Source organism: Rhipicephalus microplus, chromosome 3, assembly GCF_043290135.1.
Source record: "Rhipicephalus microplus isolate Deutch F79 chromosome 3, USDA_Rmic, whole genome shotgun sequence".
In the NCBI taxonomy this organism is placed as follows: domain Eukaryota; kingdom Metazoa; phylum Arthropoda; class Arachnida; order Ixodida; family Ixodidae; genus Rhipicephalus; species Rhipicephalus microplus.
Window position 1 is genome coordinate 242,183,530 of NC_134702.1, and position 15,725 is coordinate 242,199,254.

The 15,725-nt window shown below is 40.4% G+C and overlaps 1 protein-coding gene and 9 non-coding genes across 10 annotated transcripts in view; all 10 read right to left on the minus strand.

Moving 5' to 3' along the window:
* Positions 1 to 15,725, minus strand: part of LOC119162118 (uncharacterized) — a 231,908-nt gene that overhangs the window by 95,878 nt on the left and 120,305 nt on the right. The gene's annotated exons all lie outside the window — the stretch shown is intronic.
* Positions 671 to 743, minus strand: TRNAL-CAA (transfer RNA leucine (anticodon CAA)). Its single transcript has one exon. It is a non-coding gene; the product is annotated as a tRNA-Leu (tRNA).
* Positions 2,000 to 2,072, minus strand: TRNAL-CAA (transfer RNA leucine (anticodon CAA)). The gene has a single exon. It is a non-coding gene; the product is annotated as a tRNA-Leu (tRNA).
* Positions 3,840 to 3,912, minus strand: TRNAS-UGA (transfer RNA serine (anticodon UGA)). Its single transcript has one exon. It is a non-coding gene; the product is annotated as a tRNA-Ser (tRNA).
* TRNAL-CAA (transfer RNA leucine (anticodon CAA)) lies at positions 5,661 to 5,733 on the minus strand. Its single transcript has one exon. It is a non-coding gene; the product is annotated as a tRNA-Leu (tRNA).
* Positions 6,122 to 6,194, minus strand: TRNAL-CAA (transfer RNA leucine (anticodon CAA)). The gene has a single exon. It is a non-coding gene; the product is annotated as a tRNA-Leu (tRNA).
* TRNAS-UGA (transfer RNA serine (anticodon UGA)) lies at positions 9,238 to 9,310 on the minus strand. The gene has a single exon. It is a non-coding gene; the product is annotated as a tRNA-Ser (tRNA).
* TRNAS-CGA (transfer RNA serine (anticodon CGA)) lies at positions 10,156 to 10,228 on the minus strand. The gene has a single exon. It is a non-coding gene; the product is annotated as a tRNA-Ser (tRNA).
* TRNAS-UGA (transfer RNA serine (anticodon UGA)) lies at positions 13,790 to 13,862 on the minus strand. Its single transcript has one exon. It is a non-coding gene; the product is annotated as a tRNA-Ser (tRNA).
* Positions 15,171 to 15,243, minus strand: TRNAS-UGA (transfer RNA serine (anticodon UGA)). The gene has a single exon. It is a non-coding gene; the product is annotated as a tRNA-Ser (tRNA).

Here is a 15,725-nt window from a genome sequence, read left to right on the forward strand (position 1 = left end):
CTAAACACTCAAAGTCTGCCAGTACGAGACCCTCGTTCAGTGAAATAAGGGAGAGAAGTGTATACCTAAGGGCTCGTATTTCCGTGTTTTAACACAATAATAATGAGATATAACAGACAGTAATGCCAAGGAATGTACAGGGGAAGTTATTAGAACCAATGGAGTGTAAATAAGAAGAAAGAAGAAAGAAAAGTGGATGAAAAAATTACCAGCTGTGAGCAGGAATCGAACCTACGACCTTCGAATAACGCGTTCGATGCTCTAACCACTGAGCTATTACAGCGGCCGTCCCTCCATCCACTTTTTGAGCTTTATATGTGAATTTAGAAGTAGGAGTGATAGTCAGCGCCATCTATAAGCCAAACAACGAGTGTGAAAACACTCTTATTCGCATGTTTGGCGTCACGTAGCACGTGAACTTATTATGAGCGGGCAGCTGATTAATTGTCCCTCTTATACAACCTAAACACACCAAGTCTGCCAGTACGAGACCCTCGTTCAGTGAAATAAGGGAGAGAAGTGTATACCTAAGGGCTCGTATTTCCGTGTTTTAACATAATATTAATGAGATATAACAGACAGTAATGCCGAGGAATGTACAGAAGAAAATATTAGAACCAATGGAATGTAAATAAGAAGAAAGAAGAAAAAAGTGGATGAAAAACTTACCAGCCGTGAGCAGTAATCGAACCTACGACCTTCGAATATTGCGTTCGATGCTCTAACCACTGAGCTACCACGGCGGCCTTCCCTCCATCCACTGTTTGGAATTTATATGTGAATTTAGAAGTAGGAGTGACAGTCATCGCCATCTATAAGCCAAACAACGAGTGTTAAAACACTCCTGTTCGCATGTTTGCCGTCACGTAGCACGTGAACTTATTATGAGTGGGCAGCTGAATTATTGTCCTTCTTATACAACCTAAACACACCAAGTCTGCCAGTACGAGACCCTCGTTCAGTGATATAAGGGAGAGAAGTGTATACCTAAGGGCTCGTATTTCCGTGTTTTAACACAATATTAATGAGATATAACAGACAGTAATGCCGAGGAATGTACAGGGGAAGTTATTAGAACCAATGGAATGTAAATAAGAAGAAAGAAGAAAGAAAATTGGATGAAAAAGTTACCAGCTGCTAGCAGGAATCGAACCTACGACCTTCGAATAGCGCGTTCGATGCTATAACCACTGAGCTACCACGGCGGCCTTCCCTCCATCCACTTTTTTGTGGTTTATATGTGAATTTGAGAAGTAGGAGTGACAGTCAGTGCCATCTATAAGCCAAACAACGAGTGTGAAAACACTCTTATTCGCATGTTTGGCGTCACGTAGCACGTGAACCTATTATCAGCGGGCAGCTGATTAATTGTCCCTCTTATACAACCTAAACACACCAAGTCTGCCAGTACGAGACCCTCGTTCAGTGAAATAAGGGAGAGAAGTGTATACCTAAGGGCTAGTTTTTCCGCGTTTTAACACAATATAATTGAGATCTAACAGACAGTAATGCCAAGGAAAGTATAGGGGAAGATATTAGACCAAATTTTAATGTAAATACGAAGAAAAGTGGGTGAAAATATAAGTTGCCGTGGGATCCTGCCCACGGCAAGTTATCTTTTCACCCACTTTTCTTCGTATTTACATTAAAATTTGGTCAAATATCTTCCCTTATACTTTCCTTGGCATAAGGGTCTGTTCGATCTCATTAATATTGTGTAAGAAATCGGAAAAACGAACCCTTATGTATACACTTCTTTCCTTATATATATATATATATATATATATATATATATATATATATATATATATATATATATATATATATATATATATAAGGGAAAGAAGTGTATACCTTAGGGCTCGTATTTCCGTGTTTTAACACAATATTAATGAGATATAACAGACAGTAATGCCAAGGAATCTACAGGGGAAGTTATTAGAACCAATGGAATGTAAATAAGAAGAAAGAAGAAAAAAAAGTGGATGAAAAACTTACCAGCCGTGAGCAGTAATCGAACCTACGACCTTCGAATATTGCGTTCGATGCTCTAACCACTGAGCTACCACGGCGGCCTTCCCTCCATCAAGTGTTTGGAATTTATATGTGAATTTAGAAGTAGGAGTGACAGTCAGCGCCATCTATAAGCCAAACAACGAGTGTGAAAACACTCTTATTGGCATGTTTGGCGTCACGTAGCACGTGAACTTATTATGAGCGGGCAGCTGATTAATTGTCCCTCTTATACAACCTAAACACACCAAGTCTGCCAGTACGAGACCCTCGTTCAATGAAATAAGAGAGAGAAGTGTAAACCTAAGGGGTCGTATTTCCGTGTTTTAACACAATATTAATGAGATATAACAGACAGTAATGCCAAGGAATGTACAGGGGAAGTTATTAGAACCAATAGAATGTAAATAAGAAGAAAGAAGAAAGAAAAGTGGATGAAAAAATTACCAGCTGTGAGCAGGAATCGAACCTACGACCTTCGAATAACGCGTTCGATGCTCTAACCACTGAGCTATCACAGCGGCCGTCCCTTCATTCACTTTTTGGGCTTTATATGTGAATTTAGAAGTAGGAGTGACAGTCAGTGCCATCTATAAGCCAAACAACGAGTGTGAAAAAACTCTTATTCGCATGTTTGGCGTCACGTAGCACGTGAACTTATTATGAGCGGGCAGCTGATTAATTGTCCCTCTTATACAATCTAAACACACCAAGTCTGCCAGTACGAGACCCTCGTTCAATGAAATAAGGGAGAGAAGTGTATACCTAAGGGCTCGTATTTCCGTGTTTTAACACAATATTAATGAGATATAACAGACAGTAATGCCAAGGAATGTACAGGGGAAGTTATTAGAACCCATGGAATGTAAATAAGAAGAAAGAAGAAAGAAAAGTGGATGAAAAAATTACCAGCTGTGAGCAGGAATCGAACCTACGACCTTCGAATAACGCGTTCGATGCTCTAACCACTGAGCTATCACAGCGGCCGTCCCTCCATCCACTTTTTGAGCTTTATATGTGAATTTAGAAGTAGGAGTGACAGTCAGCGCCGACTATAAGCCAAACAACGAGTGTGAAAACACTCTTATTCGCATGGTTGGCGTCACGTAGCACGTGAACTTATTATGAGCGGGCAGCTGATTAATTGTCCCTCTTATACAACCTAAACTCACCAAGTCTGCCAGTACGAGACCCTCGTTCAGTGAAATAAGGGAGAGAAGTGTATACCTAAGGGCTCGTATTTCCGTGTTTTAACATAATATTAATGAGATATAACAGACAGTAATGCCGAGGAATGTACAGAAGAAAATATTAGAACCAATGGAATGTAAATAAGAAGATAGAAGAAAGAAAATTTGATGAAAAAGTTACCAGCTGCTAGCAGGAATCGAACCTACGACCTTCGAATAACGCGTTCGATGCTCTAATCACTGAGCTATCACAGCGGCCGTCCCTCAATCCACTGATTGGGGTTTATATGTGAACTTAGAAGTAGGAGTGACAGTCAGCGCCATTTATAAGCCAAACAACGAGTGTGAAAACACTCTTATTCGCATGTTTGGCGTCACGCAGCACGTGAACTTATTATGAGCGGGTGCTGATGAATTGTCCCTCTTATACAACCTAAACACACCAAGTCTGCCAGTACGAGACCATCGTTCAGTGAAATAAGAAAGAGAAGTGTATACCTAAGGGCTCGTATTTCCGTGTTTTAACACAATATTAATGAGATATAACAGACAGTAATGCCAAGGAATGTACAGAGGAAATTATTAGAACCAATGGAATGTAAATAAAAAGATAGAAAAGTGGATGAAAAAATAACCAGCCGTGAGCAAGAATCGAACTTACGACCTTCGAATATCACGTTCGATGCTATAACCACTGAGCTACCACGGCGGCCTTCCCTCCATCCACTTTTTTTGTTTATATGTGAATTTTGAAGTAGGAGTGTCAGTCAGCGCCATCTATAAGCCCAACGACAAGTGTGAATACATTCTTATGCGCATGTTTGGCGTCACGTAGCACGTGAACCTATTATCAGCGGGCAGCTGATTAATTGTCCCTCTTATACAACCTAAACACACAAAGTCTGCCCGTACGAGACCCTCGTTCAGTGAAATAAGGGAGAGAAGTGTATACCTAAGGGCTCGTATTTCCGTGTTTTAACACAATATAATGAGATATAACAGACAGTAATGTCAAGGAATCTACAGGGGAAGTTATTAGAACCAATGGAATGTAAATAAGAAGAAAGAAGAAAAAAAAGTGGATGAAAAACTTACCAGCCGTGAGCAGTAATCGAACCTACGACCTTCGAATATTGCGTTCGATGCTCTAGCCACTGAGCTACCACGGCGGCCTTCCCTCCATCCAATGTTTGGAATTTATATGTGAATTTAGAAGTAGGAGTGACAGTCAGCGCCATCTATAAGCCAAACGACGAGTGTGAAAACACTCTTATGCGCATGTTTGGCGTCACGTAGCACGTGAACTTATTATGAGCGGGCAGCTGATTAATCGTCCCTGTTATACAACCTAAACACACCAAGTCTGCCATTACGAGACCCTCGTTCAATGAAATAAGGGAGAGAAGTGTATACCTAAGGGCTCGTATATCCGTGTTTTAACACAATAATAATGAGATATAACAGACAGTAATGCCAAGGAATGTACAGGGGAAGTTATTGTAACCAATGGAATGTAAATACGAAGAAAGAAGAAAGAAAAGTGGATGAAAAAATTACCAGCTGTGAGCAGCAATCGAACCTACGACCTTCGAATAACGCGTTCGATGCTATAACCACTGAGCTACCACGGCGGCCTTCCCTCCATCCACTTTTTTGTGGTTTATATGTGAATTTGAGAAGTAGGAGTGACAGTCAGTGCCATCTATAAGCCAAACAACGAGTGTGAAAACACTCTTATTCGCATGTTTGGCGTCACGTAGCACGTGAACCTATTATCAGCGGGCAGCTGATTAATTGTCCCTCTTATACAACCTAAACACGCCAAGTCTGCCAGTACGAGACCCTCGTTCAGTGAAATAAGGGAGAGAAGTGTATACCTAAGGGCTAGTTTTTCCGCGTTTTAACACAATATAATTGAGATCTAACAGACAGTAATGCCAAGGAAAGTATAGGGGAAGATATTAGACCAAATTTTAATGTAAATACGAAGAAAAGTGGGTGAAAATATAAGTTGCCGTGGGATCCTGCCCACGGCAAGTTATCTTTTCACCCACTTTTCTTCGTATTTACAATAAAATTTGGTCTAATATCTTCTCTTATACTTTCCTTGGCATAAGGGTCTGTTCGATCTCATTAATATTGTGTAAGAAATCGGAAAAACGAACCCTTAGGTATACACTTCTTTCCTTATATATATATATATATATATATATATATATATATATATATATATATATATATATATATATATATATATATATATATATATATATATATATATATATATATATATAAGGGAAAGAAGTGTAAACCTTAGGGCTCGTATTTCCGTGTTTTAACACAATATTAATGAGATATAACAGACAGTAATGCCAAAGAATCTACAGGGGAAGTTATTAGAACCAATGGAATGTAAATAAGAAGAAAGAAGAAAAAAAAGTGGATGAAAAACTTACCAGCCGTGAGCAGTAATCGAACCTACGACCTTCGAATATTGCGTTCGATGCTCTAACCACTGAGCTACCACGGCGGCCTTCCCTCCATCCAGTGTTTGGAATTTATATGTGAATTTAGAAGTAGGAGTGACAGTCAGCGCCATCTATAAGCCAAACAACGAGTGTGAAAACACTCTTATTCGCATGTTTGGCGTCACGTAGCACGTGAACTTATTATGAGCGGGCAGCTGATTAATTGTCCCTCTTATACAACCTAAACACACCAAGTCTGCCAGTCGAGACCCTCGTTCAATGAAATAAGAGAGAGAAGTGTAAACCGAAGGGGTCGTATTTCCGTGTTTTAACACAATATTAATGAGATATAACAGACAGTAATGCCAAGGAATGTACAGGGGAAGTTATTAAAACATATAGAATGTAAATAAGAAGAAAGAAGAAAGAAAAGTGGATGAAAAACTTACCAGCCGTGAGCAGTAATCGAACCTACGACCTTCGAATATTGCGTTCGATGCTCTAACCACTGAGCTACCACGGCGGCCTTCCCTCCATCCAGTGTTTGGAATTTATATGTGAATTTAGAAGTAGGAGTGACAGTCAGCGCCATCTATAAGCCAAACAACGAGTGTGAAAACACTCTTATTCGCATGTTTGGCGTCACGTAGCACGTGAACTTATAATGAGCGGGCAGCTGATTAATTGTCCCTCTTATACAACCTAAACACACCAAGTCTGCCAGTACGAGACCCTCGTTCAATGAAATAAGAGAGAGAAGTGTATACCTAAGGGCTCGTATTTCCGTGTTTTAACATAATAATAATGAGATATAACAGACAGTAATGCCGAGGAATGTACAGAAGAAAATATTAGAACCAATGGAATGTAAATAAGAAGAAAGAAGAAAGAAAATTGGATGAAAAAGTTACCAGCTGCTAGCAGGAATCGAACCTACGACCTTCGAATAACGCGTTCGATGTTCTAATCACTGAGCTATCACAGCGGCCGTCCCTCAATCCACTGATTGGGGTTTATATGTGAACTTAGAAGTAGGAGTGACAGTCAGCGCCATTTATAAGCCAAACAACGAGTGTGAAAACACTCTTATTCGCATGTTTAGCGTCACGCAGCACGTGAACTTATTATGAGCGGGTGCTGATGAATTGTCCCTGTTATACAACCTAAACACACCAAGTCTGCCATTACGAGACCCTCGTTCAATGAAATAAGGGAGAGAAGTGTATACCTAAGGGCTCGTATATCCGTGTTTTAACACAATAATAATGAGATATAACAGACAGTAATGCCAAGGAATGTACAGGGGAAGTTATTGTAACCAATGGAATGTAAATACGAAGAAAGAAGAAAGAAAAGTGGATGAAAAAATTACCAGCTGTGAGCAGGAATCGAACCTACGACCTTCGAATAACGCATTCGATGCTCTAACCACTGAGCTATCACAGCGGCCGTCCCTCCATCCACTGTTTGGGGTTTATATGTGAATTTAGAAGTAGGAGTGACAGTCAGCGCCATCTATAAGCCAAACAACTAATGTGAAAACACTCTTATGCCCATGTTTGGCGTCACGTAGCACGTGAACTTATTATGAGCGGGCCGCTGATTAATTGTCCCTCTTATACAACCTAAACACACCAAGTCTGCCATTACGAGACCCTCGTTCAATGAAATAAGGGAAAGAAGTGTATACCTAAGGGCTCGGATTTCCGTGTTTTAACACAATATAATTGAGATCTAACAGACAGTAATGCCAAGGAAAGTATAGGGGAAGATATTAGATCAAATTTTAATGTAAATACGAAGAAAAGTGGGTGAAAATATAAGTTGCCTTGGGATCCTGCCCACGGCAAGTTATCTTTTCACCCACTTTTCTTCGTATTTACATTAAAATTTGGTCTAATATCTTCCCCTATACTTCCCTTGGCATTAGGGTCTGTTCGATCTCATTAATATTGTGTAAGAAATTGGAAAAACGAGCCCTTAGGTATACACTTCTTTCCTTAAATATATATATATATATATAAGGGAAAGAAGCGTATACCTTAGGGCTCGTATTTCCGTGTTTTAACACAATAGTAATGAGATATAACAGACAGTAATGCCAAGGAATCTACAGGGGAAGTTATTAGAACCAATGGAATGTAAATAAGAAGAAAGAAGAAAAAAAAGTGGATGAAAAACTTACCAGCCGTGAGCAGTAATCGAACCTACGACCTTCGATTATTGCGTTCGATGCTCTAACCACTGAGCTACCACGGCGGCCTTCCCTCCATCCACTGTTTGGAATTTATATGTGAATTTAGAAGTAGGAGTGACAGTCAGCGCCATCTATAAGCCAAACAACGAGTGTTAAAACACTCTTATTCGCATGTTTGGCGTCACGTAGCACGTGAACTTATTATGAGTGGACAGCTGAATTATTGTCCTTCTTATACAACCTAAACACACCAAGTCTGCCAGTACGAGACCCTCGTTCAGTGAAATAAGGGAGAGAAGTGTATACCTAAGGGCTCGTATTTCCGTGTTTTAACACAATATTAATGAGATATAACAGACAGTAATGCCAAGGAATGTACAGGGGAAGTTATTAGAACCAATGGAATGTAAATAAGAAGAAAGAAGAAAGAAAAGTAGATGAAAAAGTTACCAGCTGTGAGCAGGAATCGAACCTACGACCTTCGAATAACGCGTTCGATGCTCTAACCACTGAGCTATCACAGCGGCCGTCCCTCCATCCACTTTTTGGGCTTTATATGTGAATTTAGAAGTAGGAGTGACAGTCAGCGCCATCTATAAGCCAAACAACGAGTGTGAAAACACTCTAATTCGCATGTTTGGCGTCACGTAGCACGTGAAATTATTATGAGCGGGCAGCTGATTAATTTTCCCTCTTATACAACCTAAACACACCAAGTCTGCCAGTACAAGACCCTCGTTCAGTGAAATAAATAAGGGAGAGAAGTGTATAGCTAAGGGCTCGTATTTCCGTGTTTTAACACAATATATGGAGATATAACAGACAGTAATGCCAAGGAATCTACAGGGGAAGTTATTAGAACCAATGGAATGTAAATAAGAAGAAAGAAGAAAAAAGTGGATGAAAAACTTACCAGCCGTGAGCAGTAATCGAACCTACGACCTTCGAATATTGCATTCGATGCTCTAACCACTGAGCTATCACAGCGGCCGTCCCTCCATCCACTGTTCGGGGTTTATATGTGAATTTAGAAGTAGGAGTGACAGTCAGCGCCATCTATAAGCCAAACAACGAGTGTGAAAACACTCTTATGCGCATGTTTGGCGTCACGTAGCACGTGAACTTATTATGAGCGGGCAGCTGATTAATTGTCCCTCTTATACAACCTAAACATACCAAGTCTGCCATTACGAGACCCTCGTTTAATGAAATAAGGGAAAGAAGTGTATACCTAAGGGCTCGTTTTTCCGTGTTTTAACACAATATAATTGAGATCTAACAGACAGTAATGCCAAGGAATGTATAGAGGAAATTATTAGAACCAATGGAATGTAAATAAAAAGATAGAAAAGTGGATGAAAAAATAACCAGCCGTGAGCAAGAATCGAACTTACGACCTTCGAATATCACGTTCGATGCTATAACCACTGAGCTACCACGGCGGCCTTCCCTCCATCCACTTTTTTTGTTTATATGTGAATTTTAGAAGTAGGAGTGTCAGTCAGCGCCATCTATAAGCCCAACGACAAGTGTGAATACATTCTTATGCGCATGTTTGGCGTCACATAGCACGTGATCCTATTATGAGCGAGCAGCTGATTAATTTTCCCTCGTATACAACATAAACACACCAAGTCTGCGAGTACGAGACCGTCGTTCAATGAAATAAGGGAAAGAAGTGTATACCTAAGGGCTCGTTTTTCCGTGTTTTAACACAATAATATTGAGATCTAACAGAGAGTAATGCCAAGGAATGTACAGGGGAAGTCATTACAACCAATGGAATGTAAATAAGAAGAAAGAAAAAAGAAAAGTGGATGAAAAAATAACCAGCCGTGAGAGGGAATCGAACCTACGACCTTCGAATATCGCGTTCGATGCTCTAACCACTGAGCTACCACAGCGGCCTACCCTCTATCCACTTTTGTTTGGGTTTATATGTGAATTTTGAAGTAGGAGTGACAGTCAGCGCCATCTATAAGCCAAAGGACGAGTGGGAAAACACTCTTATTCGCATGTTTGGCGTCACGTAGCACGTGAACCTATTATCAGCGGGCTGCTGATTAATTGTCCCTCTTATACAACCTAAACACACCAAGTCTGCCAGTACGAGACCCTCGTTCAGTGAAATAAGGAAGAGAAGTGTATACCTAAGGGCTCGTATTTCCGTGTTCTAACACAATATAATGAGATCTAACAGACAGTAATGCCAAGGAATGTACAGATGAAGTTATTAGAACCAATTGAATGTAAATAGGAACAAAGAAAAGTGGATGAAAAAAGAACCAGCCGTGAGCAGGAATCGAACCTACGACCTTCGAATATCGCGTTCGATGCTCTAACCACTGAGCTACCACGGCGGCCTTCCCTCCATCCACTGTTTGGGGTTTATATGTGAATTTAGAAGTAGGAGTGACAGTCAGGGCCATCTATAAGCCAAACAAAGAGTGTGAAAAAACTCTTATTCGCATGTTTGGCGTCACGTAGCACGTGAACTTATTATGCGCGGGCAGCTGATTAATCGTCCCTCTTATACAACCTAAACACACCAAGTCTGCCATTACGAGACCCTCGTTCAATGAAATAAGGGAAAGAAGTGTATACCTAAGGGCTCGTTTTTCCGCGTTTTAACACAATATAATTGAGATCTAACAGACAGTAATGCCAAGGAAAGTATAGGGGAAGATATTAGACCAAATTTTATAGTAAATACGAAGAAAAGTGGGTGAAAATATAAGTTGCCGTGGGATCCTGCCCACGGCAAGTTATCTTTTCACCCCCTTTTCTTCGTATTTACATTAAAATTTGGTCTAATATCTTCCCTTATACTTTCCTTGACATAACGGTCTGTTCGATCTCATTAATATTGTGTAAGAAATCGGAAAAACGAGCCCTTAGGTATACACTTCTTTCCTTATATATATATATATATATATATATATATATATATATATATATATATATATATATATATATATATATTTAAGGGAGAGAAGTGTATACCTAAGGGCTCGTATTTCCGTGTTTCAACACAATATTAATGAGATATAACAGACAGTAATGCCAAGGAGTGTACAGGGGAAGTTATTAGAACCAATGGAATGTAAATAAGAAGAAAGAAGAAAGAAAAGTGGATGAAAAAATTACCAGCTGTGAGCAGGAATCGAACCTAAGACCTTAGAATAACGCGTTCGATGCTCTAACCACTGAGCTATCACGGCGGCCGTCCCTCCATCCACTTTTTGGGCTTTATATGTGAATTTAGAAGTAGGAGTGACAGTCAGCGCCATCTATAAGCCAAACAACGAGTGTGAAAACACTCTTATTCGCATGTTTGGCGTCACGTAGCACGTGAACATATTATGAGCGGGCAGCTGAATAATTGTCCCTCTTATACAACCTAAACACACCAAGTCTGCCAGTACGAGACCCTCATTCAATGAAAATAAGGGAGAGAAGTGTATACCTAAGGGCTCGTATTTCCGTGTTTTAACACAATATTAATGAGATATAACAGACAGTAATGCCAAGGAATGTACAGAGGAAGTTATTAGAACCAATGGAATGTAAATAAGAAGAAAGAAGAAAGAAAGATGGATGAAAAAATTATCAGCTGTGAGCAGGAATCGAACCTACGACCTTCGAATAACGCGTTCGATGCTCTAATCACTGAGCTATCACAGCGGCCGTCCCTCCATCCACTTTTTGGGCTTTATATGTGAATTTAGAAGTAGGAGTGACAGTCAGCGCCATCTATAAGCCAAACAACGAGTGTGAAAACACTCTAATTCGCATGTCTGGCGTCACGTAGCACGTGAAATTATTATGAGCGGGCAGCTGATTAATTGTCCCTCTTATACAACCTAAACACACCAAGTCTGCCAGTACGAGACCCTCGTTAAGTGAAATAAATAAGGGAGAGAAGTGTATACCTAAGGGCTCGTAGTTCCGTGTTTTAACACAATATATGGAGATATAACAGACAGTAATGCCAAGTAATGTACAGAGGAAGTTATTAAAACCAATGGAATGTAAATAAGAAGAAAGAAGAAAGAAAAGTGGATGAAAAATTTACCAGATGTGAGCAAGAATCGAACTTACGACCTTCGAATAACGCGTTCGATGCTCTAACCACTGAGCTACCACAGCGGCCTTCCCTCCATCCACTTTTTTTTGGTTTATATGTGAATTTTGAAGTAGGAGTGACAGTCAGTGCCATCTATAAGCCAAACGACGAGTGGGAAAACACTCTTATTCGCATGTTTGGCGTCACGTAGCACGTGAACCTATTATCAGCGGGCAGCTGATTAATTGTCCCTCTTATACAACCTAAACACACCAAGTCTGCCAGTACGAGACCCTCGTTCAGTGAAATAAGGGAGAGAAGTGTATACCTAAGGGCTCGTATTTCCGTGTTTTAACACAATATTAATGAGATATAACAGACAGTAATGCCAAGGAATCTACAGGGGAAGTTATTAGAACCAATGGAATGTAAATAAGAAGAAAGAAGAAAGAAAAGTAGATAAAAAAGTTACCAGCTGTGAGCAGGAATCGAACCTACGACCTTCGAATAACGCGTTCGATGCTCTAACCACTGAGCTATCACAGCGGCCGTCCCTCCATCCACTTTTTGGGCTTTATATGTGAATTTAGAAGTAGGAGTGACAGTCAGCGCCATCTATAAGCCAAACAACGAGTGTGAAAACACTCTAATTCGCATGTTTGGCGTCACGTAGCACGTGAAATTATTATGAGCGGGCAGCTGATTAATTGTCCCTCTTATACAACCTAAACACACCAAGTCTGCCAGTACGAGACCGTCGTTCAGTGAAATAAATAAGGGAGAGAAGTGTATACCTAAGGGCTCGTATTTCCGTGTTTTAACACAATATATGGAGATATAACAGACAGTAATGCCAAGTAATGTACAGAGGAAGTTATTAAAACCAATGGAATGTAAATAAGAAGAAAGAAGAAAGAAAAGTGGATGAAAAATTTACCAGATGTGAGCAAGAATCGAACTTACGACCTTCGAATAACGCTTTCGAGGCTCTAACCACCGAGCTACCACAGCGGCCTTCCCTCCATCCACTTTTTTTTGGTTTATATGTGAATTTTGAAGTAGGAGTGACAATCAGTGCCATCTATAAGCCAAACGACGAGTGGGAAAACACTCTTATTCGCATGTTTGGCGTCACGTAGCACGTGAACCTATTATCAGCGGGCAGCTGATTAATTGTCCCTCTTATACAACCTAAACACACCAAGTCTGCCAGTACGAGACCCTCGTTCAGTGAAATAAGGGAGAGAAGTGTATACCTAAGGGCTCGTATTTCCGTGTTTTAACACAATATCAATGAGATATAACAGACAGTAATGCCAAGGAATCTACAGGGGAAGTTATTAGAACCAATGGAATGAAAATAAGAAGAAAGAAGAAAAAAAGTGGATGAAAAACTTACCAGCCGTGAGCAGTAATCGAACCTACGACCTTCGAATATTGCATTCGATGCTCTAACCACTGAGCTATCACAGCGGCCGTCCCTCCATCCACTGTTCGGGGTTTATATGTGAATTTAGAAGTAGGAGTGACAGTCAGCGCCATCTATAAGCCAAACAACGAGTGTGAAAACACTCTTATGCGCATGTTTGGCGTCACGTAGCACGTGAACTTATTATGAGCGGGCAGCTGATTAATTGTCCCTCTTATACAACCTAAACATACCAAGTCTGCCATTACGAGACCCTCGTTCAATGAAATAAGGGAAAGAAGTGTATACCTAAGGGCTCGTTTTTCCGTGTTTTAACACAATATAATTGAGATCTAACAGACAGTAATGCCAAGGAATGTATAGAGGAAATTATTAGAACCAATGGAATGTAAATAAAAAGATAGAAAAGTGGATGAAAAAATAACCAGCCGTGAGCAAGAATCGAACTTACGACCTTCGAATATCACGTTCGATGCTATAACCACTGAGCTACCACGGCGGCCTTCCCTCCATCCACTTTTTTTTGTTTATATGTGAATTTTAGAAGTAGGAGTGTCAGTCAGCGCCATCTATAAGCCCAACGACAAGTGTGAATACATTCTTATGCGCATGTTTGGCGTCACATAGCACGTGATCCTATTATGAGCGAGCAGCTGATTAATTTTCCCTCGTATACAACCTAAACACACCAAGTCTGCGAGTACGAGACCGTCGTTCAATGAAATAAGGGAAAGAAGTGTATACCTAAGGGCTCGTTTTTCCGTGTTTTAACACAATAATATTGAGATCTAACAGAGAGTAATGCCAAGGAATGTACAGGGGAAGTCATTACAACAAATGGAATGTAAATAAGAAGAAAGAAAAAAGAAAAGTGGATGAAAAAATAACCAGCCGTGAGAGGGAATCGAACCTACGACCTTCGAATATCGCGTTCGATGCTCTAACCACTGAGCTACCACAGCGGCCTACCCTCTATCCACTTTTGTTTGGGTTTATATGTGAATTTTGAAGTAGGAGTGACAGTCAGCGCCATCTATAAGCCAAAGGACGAGTGGGAAAACACTCTTATTCGCATGTTTGGCGTCACGTAGCACGTGAACCTATTATCAGCGGGCTGCTGATTAATTGTCCCTCTTATACAACCTAAACACACCAAGTCTGCCAGTACGAGACCCTCGTTCAGTGAAATAAGGGAGAGAAGTGTATACCTAAGGGCTCGTATTTCCGTGTTTTAACACAATATCAATGAGATATAACAGACAGTAATGCCAAGGAATCTACAGGGGAAGTTATTAGAACCAATGGAATGAAAATAAGAAGAAAGAAGAAAAAAAGTGGATGAAAAACTTACCAGCCGTGAGCAGTAATCGAACCTACGACCTTCGAATATTGCATTCGATGCTCTAACCACTGAGCTATCACAGCGGCCGTCCCTCCATCCACTGTTCGGGGTTTATATGTGAATTTAGAAGTAGGAGTGACAGTCAGCGCCATCTATAAGCCAAACAACGAGTGTGAAAACACTCTTATGCGCATGTTTGGCGTCACGTAGCACGTGAACTTATTATGAGCGGGCAGCTGATTAATTGTCCCTCTTATACAACCTAAACATACCAAGTCTGCCATTACGAGACCCTCGTTCAATGAAATAAGGGAAAGAAGTGTATACCTAAGGGCTCGTTTTTCCGTGTTTTAACACAATATAATTGAGATCTAACAGACAATAATGCCAAGGAATGTATAGAGGAAATTATTAGAACCAATGGAATGTAAATAAAAAGATAGAAAAGTGGATGAAAAAATAACCAGCCGTGAGCAAGAATCGAACTTACGACCTTCGAATATCACGTTCGATGCTATAACCACTGAGCTACCACGGCGGCCTTCCCTCCATCCACTTTTTTTTGTTTATATGTGAATTTTAGAAGTAGGAGTGTCAGTCAGCGCCATCTATAAGCCCAACGACAAGTGTGAATACATTCTTATGCGCATGTTTGGCGTCACATAGCACGTGATCCTATTATGAGCGAGCAGCTGATTAATTTTCCCTCGTATACAACCTAAACACACCAAGTCTGCGAGTACGAGACCGTCGTTCAATGAAATAAGGGAAAGAAGTGTATACCTAAGGGCTCGTTTTTCCGTGTTTTAACACAATAATATTGAGATCTAACAGAGAGTAATGCCAAGGAATGTACAGGGGAAGTCATTACAACAAATGGAATGTAAATAAGAAGAAAGAAAAAAGAAAAGTGGATGAAAAAATAACCAGCCGTGAGAGGGAATCGAACCTACGACCTTCGAATATCGCGTTCGATGCTCTAACCACTGAGCTACCACAGCGGCCTACCCTCTATCCACT